The sequence below is a fragment of the Meriones unguiculatus genome (genome assembly GCF_030254825.1).
Source record: "Meriones unguiculatus strain TT.TT164.6M chromosome Y unlocalized genomic scaffold, Bangor_MerUng_6.1 ChrY_unordered_Scaffold_35, whole genome shotgun sequence".
NCBI lineage: Eukaryota > Metazoa > Chordata > Mammalia > Rodentia > Muridae > Meriones > Meriones unguiculatus.
In genome coordinates, this window is record NW_026843712.1 from 5,164,091 (window position 1) to 5,173,756 (window position 9,666).

Sequence of the window (9,666 nt, forward strand, 5' to 3'; positions counted from 1 at the left end):
GCACATGCCAGTTCAGTGTCCAAATGTGTTACACATCAATGGGAAGAGGGACTGCCTTTGACATAATCTGATTGGCTTGCTCTTTGATCAGCTTTCCCTTACTAGGCCACAGAACATAATAGTCCAGCCACTCCTGATGTGATCTGATAGACTAAGATCAGAAGGAAGAAGAGGACTTCCCCTATCAGTGGACTTGGGGAGAGGAATTCGTGAAGTAGGTGAGGAGGATGGGATTGGGAGGGGAGGAGGGAGTGGCTTATGGGGGGATACAAAGTGAATAAAGTGTAATTAATAATAAAAATAATAAAATTCTTAATTTAAACATAAATAAATAAATAAATAGATTGAGTAGTGCTCACGGGAACGAGAGAGACGTGTGTTTTAAAAGAGCAGTTGGTAGCCTGTTAATTACCAATAGTTTAGAGCAAGCCAAACAAAGGCAGGCTGCTGACATGAGCCTATAAGTTGTCCCCAGTAAATACACAACATTGCAAATAAATAGTTTTTACAAAAAAAAAAAAAAAGAATAAAAAAAAAGAAGAAGAAATAAAGAAAAGCACAACACAGTCCAGTCCTGAAGGACTGGCTTCATGAAGCCACCATCTCCACTCTAAAATGGCACAGAGGAAGTAGCAAAACACACCCTGAGGATTACTTTTGATGTAAAAATGGTAACTAATGGGCTAGGATGGGAGTTGGGATGATGATCTGTCTAAAACGTCCCTTTCACATAGGTGTGCCTATGCTTCTGAGCAGTTAGGATGGGGACACCAGGGTTCGAGGCTCAGAAAGTCACAGTTTCATCTGGGGACAGGATACAGATTCACAAAGGGCCCACATAGTCCCAGCTTGCACTTGTACCCTGGCACCTTAGAGGGGCTCCTCCCAGACTCATGGCTCCTGGTCTGAAAGGACCATGTCAGAATGGGTTTCTGCTATACCTCTGAAATGGTAAACACCTTAAAGTGGAGTCATCCTTAGCCTGGAGGTCTAACGTGGTACTTATCAGTGCTCTAATCCCCAACATACAGCATCAAAAGGTACACTAAATTGTGAAGATAGGTGGCTATGCTACAAAATAGTTTAAAGTTAATGATGGTACAAATTCATTTATGTTTGAAATTCCAGTCCCAGGCAAGTTTGTGGCCACTGGTGTTGACGTTCTTGGCACCCAGCAGATCTAATAGCCTCCGTTTGAAACCTGGCTTCAGGGTCTACCCTAAATCAACCAGGCGAGAGTTGCTCACGTTAGCCAAAAAGCTGGCATCAGGGCGGACCTGATACTCAGAGGCTTTTCCAAAGCGAGTGCAGCTGCTTCCTGCAGTCCATGTGAGACCCAAAGCTGTCTCCAACTTCTTGTTCACCTGCTGGTAAGTGGAGTCTCCAAACTGCCACATCGTTCATATTAGCGTGAAACTGGGATCTGTCTATCTTCTCGCTAACTGCGAAGATAATTGTGGAGAGCCAAGAGAATGCAATCACCATTACGAGATGGCTCAGACATCCGGCTCTGGCCCTAATGAACAATAATAGAGTGCGTGTGCAAGTTGCAAAAAGCTTGCCAAGCCACTGTCCAGCCCGGGGGCGTTACTCCCCAGTCCGGGGCATCACACAGGGCAATGGGCAAGCAGCCAACCGGCCGAGTACACGCCGCCATAGGGTGTATTTAAGCAGCACCATTCTGGCAGTTATCGACTTCCTCTATTCATTGTAATAAACGCTTGATGCAGAAGGATCCTTGTGTCTGCATGCATTCTTGCTGGCGAGACAATTGCGTGGGTCACAGCTGGTGCTGAAACCCCAGGCCAGGCAGCCTTTGATCGCTGGCCCTGTGAGGAGACCCACACCGCTTGCGGGGAGGATTCAGAACTGCAGTGCTAACTAGTAAGTTCTGAGAGGCGTGTCTGCTCTTAAAGAGATATCGCCCCATTTAATTGTCCCAGTTGCTCTTGCATTTGTTTTGATGGCTTTAGTGATTTTTCTTTTGGTATTCATTTTGTTTCCATAAAGACTGGTGCTAAAGTGCTTTGTCTCTGTGCGACATCGTTAGACGGTCGGTCGTATATAAGCCACAGTGTCCCCCCCTCCCTTTTTGGTGTGCCATTGGGTACCGTTAGCTGGGCATACATAAGCCGTGGTGCCCCTCCCTGTGTCACTTTCTCTCATAGATAAGGGAGCAACATGGGAGGTTTACATTCGGTGATCAAGGTGCTTCAGTCACTTTTAAAACAGCATGAATTAAAGCTTTCAAAAACAACGTTAAAAGGGTTTATTATGGAAATTGATCGCATCGCTCCCTGGTTTGCATGTTCAGGGTCGCTGACGCTTGCTTCCTGGGATAAGCTAGAAGCTGATTTACGGAGGGCAGAAGAAAATGGAAAGCTAAAAGCTGGAGCTAGGTCATTGTGGATTTAAGTAAAATCTTGCTTAGAAGATGACAAATGCCACTCATCTGTAGCAGCTGGCCAAGGGGTGTTAGAGGAATTACAAGACAGCATGTCAGAAACAGACGGGATAAAAGGTTGGGGGCCCTTAAGGAAAAAGAAAAAGACGTCTTTAAGAAAAAAGGCCCTTCTGTGGATACTAAAGCTGCAGGAGTGAAAGACGAGGGAAAGAACGCCCTGGGAGAGAGAGGTGAAAAGGGGAGTAAAAATCCAAAAAAAGGCCTCTTTATCCGATAAAAGAATTGGAGGCTTTGGGACTTGATAGCTCTGAATCTGAGCAGCTAAATTCCTCCTAAGTGTCAGATTTAGAGGTAGAAGTGGCTCGCTATGAGGAGGAGCAGAGGCGCCACCCTGAGGAGCCACTGTTAACACCAGATTGAGAACAAAAGAGGGGAGGAGCTGAAATTTGCGGGGCTTTCTCATTAACCCCTAAGGCTCCTCCGCCTTATGTTGAGAGACACGGTTTAGATTCCTTCTTTTCAAAAAGGGATAAAAGGAAGCCTTTTATTAGGCCTTCCCTATTTTTGAGGCCGTGGAAGGAAACCGTGTTCATGCACCAGTAGAATATCCCCTTGTTAAAGAACTTGCTGAATCGGTTAACAAATACGGGGTAGATGCTAATTTTACAATCATGCAGCTTGAAAGACTTGCTAGCATGGCCATGACCGCAAATGATTGGCAAAATACCATAAAAAGCTGCTCTCCCTAGTATGGGACAGTACTTAGAATGGAAAGCCTTGTGGTATGATGCTTCCCAAACTCAGGCAGGGGCCAATGCCCATGCAGAAGACAATCAGCGGCAATGGACCTTTGATTTGCTAATGGGGCAAGGCCAGTTTGTTCATAATCAGACAAATTATGATTTATACAGATGGGTCAAAACAGGAGTAAGAGATTATGTGGTTAATAATAAAGTTGTTTCTAAGCAATATCATGAGACCTCGCCTCAAATTGTAGAATGTTTAGTAGTGCTAAAAGTTTTGGAAAAATTTCCAGGTCCCTTAAATATTGTTTCTGATTCTAGTTATGTGGTAAATGCAACCAAAATCTTAGAGGCTGCTGGACTGATTAAAGCATCCAGCAAGCTTGCAAAAAATTTTCAAAGGATTCAGTTTGCCTTAATTACCAGAAGATCCCCTGTTTTTATTACACATATTAGGGCTCATTTCGGTCTACCGGGGCCCATGTCCCATAAAAATGACCTGGCAGATCGAGCCACAAAGATGATTGCATTTGCCCTCCTTTCAAATTTAGAATTGGCTAAGGAGTTTCAAAAAAAAAAATTCATGTTACAGCTGAGACATCGCGTCATCGATTTGACATAACTAGAAAAGAAGCTAGAGATATTGTTACCCAATGTAAAATGTCAGTTTTTACCTGTGCCTCATGTTGGGATTAATCCCAGAGGAATCCGTCCCCTACAGATGTGGCAAATGGATGTTACTCACATTTCATCCTTTGACAAACTACAATATTTACATGTTTCCATTGATACTTGCTCTGGAGTTATGTTTGCTTCTCCCCTGACTGGAGAAAAGGCAGCCCATGTTATTCAACATTGCTTGGAGGCAAGGAGTGCCTGGGGAAAGGCCAAAATTCTAAAAACTGATAATGGGCCAGCCTATACTTCTCAAAAATTTGGACAGTTTTGGCATCAAATGGGAGTGACCCACCTAACGGCTTTCCCATATAACCCTCAAGGACAGGGTATTATTGAACGTGCTCATCGCACTCTAAAATCCTACTTAATAAAACAAAAAGGGGGAGTCAAGGAGGCTCTGCCCTCAGTGCCACGAGTGACTGTTTCCTTGGCACTCTTTACTCTCAATTTTTTAAATTTGGACAGTCAGGGCCACTCGGTGGCTGATCACCACTGCTTAGAGCCTGATAGGCCTAAGGAAATGGTCAAATGGAAGGATGTCTTGACTGGTCAGTGGAAAGGCCCAGATCCTATTTTAATAATATCCAGGGGAGCTGTCTGTGTTTTCCCACAGGAAGAAAACAATCCATTCTGGGTACTGGAGCACCTCACGCAAAAGCTCCCGGCAGCTGAAGATGATCCTCCAACGAATATACCTGCAACTAATTCCAGTTCTTGCTTGGATCCTTCTAAATCGGGTTCCTAGTACTGTGGGGGTACAATGTGGGGCCATTTTGTCTTCATTCCTGAAGCCTATGCCGGTCAGACATAATTCATTGACTTTCCCAAAATTCTTCTTGTCCAATAAAGATTTAGGCCTGCCTTATTTGCCTTATGATGAGACTGAGGCATCATTAGGGGAAAGCCATGACTTTCCAGAAGCTGGCTCCCTTTGCTTTCAAATCGAGGATTCCTTAGGAGATTGTGTTCGGCTTACCAAAAGGATTCTTGGGTCATTTGGCTATAAGGATTGGGATTGGGAAGTTATGTCCCAAAAGGAAAGGGGTAGTAAGGACGTCATCGATATCTATTATACCTTTTCTCATAAGGTCACCAGGATAAACGGTTCCTTTTTAGGACCAAATTTTTTGATAAAGATAGACCTCTTCAACCTAGGGTGGCCCCTTCATGTGCATGGGAGGATGATGGGTCCATCCCTTATGGTCTGACTGCCAGTCGTGCTTTACTCGATGGGCTGACAAAAATAAAACCTTTTCCTTTTCCCCAAATATGTTGATGGATCCTACAAAAAGTTTGGTAATGAAAAAGGGGCTCTTTATACAACATTGAGATATAGCCCCTTTTTATAAATGGGTACTTTGTGGGATAAATGGTAGTTGTATGGACCTCAATCCTCTGGGATTCATTAGTGGTGCTACTGTAGGGACATCGATAGTCAGGGGCACCATAAATGGTACTCTGTTAAAAAAGGAAATGGGAAATACAACATGGCAAATTACCAATTGGAATAGAACCATTACAAATCAGACGACTTTTCCACCTAGTCCTGTCTGTGTTTATCCTCCTTTTTTATTTGTTTTGTCCAATAATTCTTTTAGAAATTGTATCAATGAGACATGCTGGATGTCGCAATGTTGGAATGCCAGGCGTTACACTCGTGCCCTGGTTGTTAGAGTCCCACAGTGGATCCCAATCCCTGTGGAGACTCCATCCACCCTCTCCCTGTTTAGACAGAAGAGAGATTTTGGCATCACCGCAGCCATTGTTACTGCCATCACTGTCAGTGCAGCTGCTGCCACTGCAGCCGGCTTGGCAATGGTAAATTCAGTCCAAACAAGCACAACAGTAAATCAATTGTCAGCAGGTGTGGCTGAAGCCATGAACTTTCATGTATCTGCTAGCATACAATTAAAAGGTGGATTGATGATTCTTAACCAGCGTCTGGATCTTATGGAAGAAAGAATAGATATTTTATTTCATTAGCTCAATTAGGATGTGAGAGAAAAATAGGAGCACTCTGTATTACCAGTGTACAATATGAAAATCTTACCCGAGCCGCTAATTTATCCAGGAAATTGTCCTTATATCTTGCAGGAAACTGGTCAGAAAGATTTGAAGAAACACTTGAAGAGCTAAGGGCGGCGGTGGTGACCATTAATTCTACTCGAGTGGATTTATCGCTCACAGATGGCTTATTATCCAGGGCTTCTTCTGCCTTTTCTTATTTTAAGGAATGGGTGGGCGTTGGAATGTTTGGTGCAGCCCTATGTTGTGGCTTAGTGTTCTTACTTTGGTTGGTCTGCAATATCACAGCCCAACAACAACGTGACTAGGTCGTGATCACGCAAGCACTGTGGCCTTGGAGCAAGGATCATCTCCCAAAATTTGGTTATCCATGTTAAAAAATTAAAACAGACTGTGACACTCAGTCAATGCACCTCAGGGGTTTTACCCATTGCACTGAGTGATCCAAGTCACAATGTTGCCTTTGCCTAAGCGGCTATGGTACCTAGATAGGAGGATGACAGCCCTTGCACTCGCTGGAATTTTATTCCATTGCACGGGAATGGGTGTCACCTCCATTTTTAATCTTCTCCCTTAGCCCCTGCACCCTGAGGACTTGTCTCCATTGCACCTGGTGGGGTAAGGGAGTAATCTAAAGCTCTTGATCGCTTATTCCCCTAAGAAGGAGTCCGCTTGATCGAGCTTAGGGCTCTCTTGTGCCGCGCTTATAAGGCTTTAAGGCAGTTTTCATTTATTAAAACAAAAGGGGGAAATGTGGAGAGCTGAGAGAATTCAATCGCCATTATGAGATGGCTCCAACATCCGGCTCTGGCCCTAATGAACAATAATAGAGTGCGTGTGCAAGTTGCAAAAGTGCGCCAAGCCACTGTACAGCCCGGGGGCATTACTGCCCAGTCCAGGACGTCACAAGGGGCAATGGGCAAGCAGCCAACCAGCGGAGTACACACCGCCATAGGGTGTATTTAAGCAGCACCATTCTGGCGGTTATCATCTTCCTCTATTCATTGTAATAAACACTTGCTGCAGAAAGATCCTTGTGTCCGCGTGCGTTCTTGCTGGTGAGACAATTGCGAGGGTCACAGATACTCTGGGTCACTCCGGACTTCTCAAAATTTATCTGGTAGGTGTCCACCCCTCAAGGCCAAGCACTAGAGCTCCCTGGACCTAGGGCCCAGCGATATCAAAGGCAGTCTGATCCTTCTGTGTTCTGTCTTGATTTTAGCATTGTCTTCCAGGGTTAGGCGAGAAGGAGTAATCGAAGGTCAGCTGCAGCCTGCTTGAGCTGGTCTTCCATGGTGGTCTCAGTGCCCAGGGTGCTGAGTTCCACCCCTCTGTAAACACCAGGCATACGCGGTCCACATGGCATTGGTTCCAGGCTGCCATTCACATCGGCAGTCTCTGTGCTGGAGAGGACTGAGCTGGTAAATTCCAGTCTTTCCTCGGACTTCATTTTCAAAGCAAGTTTTCCTAAGACAAAGCAGTAGCCCTAGGTGAAGACATCCCTGGTGGACTTGCCAAGGTCCGCATGTATGGGAGCAGTTCTCTTCCAGGCAGTGATGGCAGGAGCAGCAGCAGCTATGGCAGGGCCTGCTGCAAGGGGCTAGGGAGCATCAGACAGTTACCCAACTTTAAAATGACAGTTGATTTTGACTTCTCACCATTAATCTGATACAATGTTTTGCTTGTTTTGTTTTTTGATTTATGATTTGATTTTACGTGTATAAGTGCTTTGCCTGCATGTATGCATGCTTGGTGCCTCAGGAGGTTCGAAGAGGTTGTCCCCTGAAAACAGAATTATGAGTGATTGCTAGCCACCATATGGGTCAGGGGCAGAGAACCCGGGTCCTCTGCAAGAGGAAGAAAGTGCGCTTAACCTTTTTGCCATCTCTATAGCCACACTTATTTTATTTTTGTAAGGTAAATTTGGTAAAAAAAAAAAAAAAAAAAAAAAAGAAGGAAAGAAAGAAAGAAAGAGAAAGAAAGAAAGAAAGAAAGAAAGAAAGAAAGAAAGAAAGAAAGAAAAAGAAAAATGGAGCTAGACCAATTCAGGACATGTTTTGCTGTACTGATAGAAATATAAGTATTTTTAAATTTCTAATTTTAGTTGAAGTTTTATTAAAAAATAAAAAAGTATCAATATGTGCTATGACCTGCAGAACTTTGGAGCCGACATAACTAGGGTGACAGGTGATAGGTCAGACAGACACCCTTAGGAAAAAGCTGTGATTGGGAGGGCACATGCTCTCATGAAGAGGCTGCTCCTCAGCATCTCAGCATTTTTATTATTTATTTATCCAGTGGGAGGGGAGCTGATTGATGAGCTAATCTCTGTACTTTCTGTGTGGGGGCAGTTTCAGATCACAGTCCTCTGGGTCTGGGAAGCTGTGGTGGTTTGTAGGTTCTTCATACAGTGGTGTCAGCTGTATGTCTGTCATTCAAAACATCTGTCTTAGCACTGAGTAGGGTTTTGCCATTCCTGTGAGCCTGGTAAAAGAAGGGTTTGGCATTACTGTGGGTTGGAGGCATTGGCATCATTGACATGACCATGTCAAGAGTGCACATTCACTCAGGACTTGTTTCCCACAAACATGGTGTTACAGCTTAACAGAAAATAGGTGTTGTGACAAGTCGTTATTGGCGTCTGTATTGACCTGTGTTGCTTGTATCCAGGTCTGATGCTGAGCTGGACACTACCTGCGAACTGAGAAATAAAAGTTCAAAGTGATGGTTCCTTGGCCTCCATTAGGAAATCTGGACCTTGGAGGATGGTAGATATTCACCTATCACACTGCTCTTACCTGGGACTTTCAAGAGTCTTGAAGTTGTGTGGTGTTGGCAATATCTTAAAATAATAGTTCCAAGTATGTAAAGCCACTGTGGCTTTGGAAACCAGGAATGAAGCTATTACTATCTAGGAGAATGATATCATTGTTCTTTGGTTTTCAAGCTGAGACGGATTTGGTGAAGCCAAATGTGGCACCCCTGCCCTGCCCCCTTTCTTGAGGCAGTGTTCACTACAGAGAGAATACTATACAAAGAATTGCTTGCATGTTTTCAAACCCAAGCAGTTATTTAGGAAACTACTATCATGATCCTTATTTGTTACCAATACCATGTTTGGGTTAATTTCATAACAGTTTCTATAAAAGTATTTTGATCTTTTTTTGGTATTTCAGACAATTTCTATGTGTTTTTATTCCTAATGCATAGTGCAAACTAATAGTTCAGAAGGGATGAGCTTATTGTAGTGTTATTTTTGTTGTTGTTGACAGGCAATACTTTAAGATAAAAGGAGAAAAAGTAATTTTCTCAGCCCAGAGGAGTTAATGTAAATAGATAGGTAAAGACTAGAAGGGAAACTGTATTAAAATTACAGTGTTTGGGAAAGGCCATGGATATAATCTTCTGTAATTATATAAGATAGAGTAAGCTAGATTGTTTTATTATCTCTGACCATTTGTCAGGAAGCTTTGCCTTTTGGCCTGTTTAAACCCTCTCTGATGTTATGTATTATATGTTTGAAAGATGAAACTATGACTGTAGGTAATGGAAGCACACTTTTTTTCTAAATGTGAACTATGATTTTATATAAACACAATATAGAGTAAAGGCTTTTGATGGAAAGAGAGAGAGAGAGAGAGAGAGAGAGAGAGAGAGAGAGAAGAAGAAGAAGAAGAAGAAGAAGAGACCAGAAAATGGAAAGCTATGCCATGCTCATGGTTTGGGATGATTAAAACAGTATAAAATGGCTACCTTACCAGAAGCAATCACCAGATCAAATGCAATTCCCATCAAATTACCAACACAATTATTTAC

At 43.3% G+C, this 9,666-nt stretch overlaps 1 pseudogene; it reads right to left on the bottom strand.

Annotated features, from left to right (window-relative positions):
- Positions 1–1,106: 1,106 nt before the first annotated feature.
- LOC132651905 (voltage-dependent anion-selective channel protein 1-like) lies at positions 1,107–8,397 on the bottom strand (annotated as a pseudogene).
- Positions 8,398–9,666: the final 1,269 nt, after the last annotated feature.